Source organism: Neophocaena asiaeorientalis, unplaced genomic scaffold (assembly GCF_003031525.2).
Source record: "Neophocaena asiaeorientalis asiaeorientalis breed wild unplaced genomic scaffold, Neophocaena_asiaeorientalis_V1.1 scaffold204, whole genome shotgun sequence".
NCBI lineage: Eukaryota > Metazoa > Chordata > Mammalia > Artiodactyla > Phocoenidae > Neophocaena > Neophocaena asiaeorientalis.
The window spans coordinates 192749-193076 of NW_020173922.1; the positions used below are offsets into that span (position 1 = coordinate 192749).

The 328-nt window shown below is 73.5% G+C and overlaps 1 protein-coding gene across 6 annotated transcripts in view; it reads left to right on the top strand.

The window, feature by feature from the left end:
• The window catches only part of JADE2 (jade family PHD finger 2), a 51671-nt gene that overhangs the window by 1078 nt on the left and 50265 nt on the right, over positions 1–328 (top strand). For 4 of the 6 annotated variants that reach the window (XM_024752386.1, XM_024752383.1, XM_024752391.1 and 1 more), the window contains exon 1: positions 7–230. The exons of the other annotated variants lie outside the window; for them this stretch is intronic. The gene's annotated coding sequence lies outside the window, so the exon portion shown is untranslated. Of the gene's footprint in view, positions 1–6; positions 231–328 lie in introns of those variants that run through there. 6 annotated transcript variants of the gene reach the window in all.

Below are 328 nucleotides of genomic sequence, written 5' to 3' on the forward strand. Positions count from 1 at the left end.
TAGCGGCAAGGGCTTAGGTCTGGCGGGCTGACAGTCCCCGGCCGGGTGCGGTGCCGGGGACCCCACGGGCCCGGCCGCCTCCCTCGCCACGACCCCGGATGGATGCGCGCCCCCCGCCCGCCCGCGCCGGCCCCAGGAGCTCCGGGTTTCAGGAGCATCCTTCCCACGCCGGCCCCAGGCGCGGCGCGTAGCCGGGGGTAGCGGCCCTCGGAAGGGCACCGCGGAGCAAGGTAAGATCCAGCCCCCGGCGACTGGCCCTGCGCATCTCCGCGGCGTTATTTTGTGTTTTTGCAACAGATCTCCAGCGCTCCTCGCTCCCTCGCGCGCT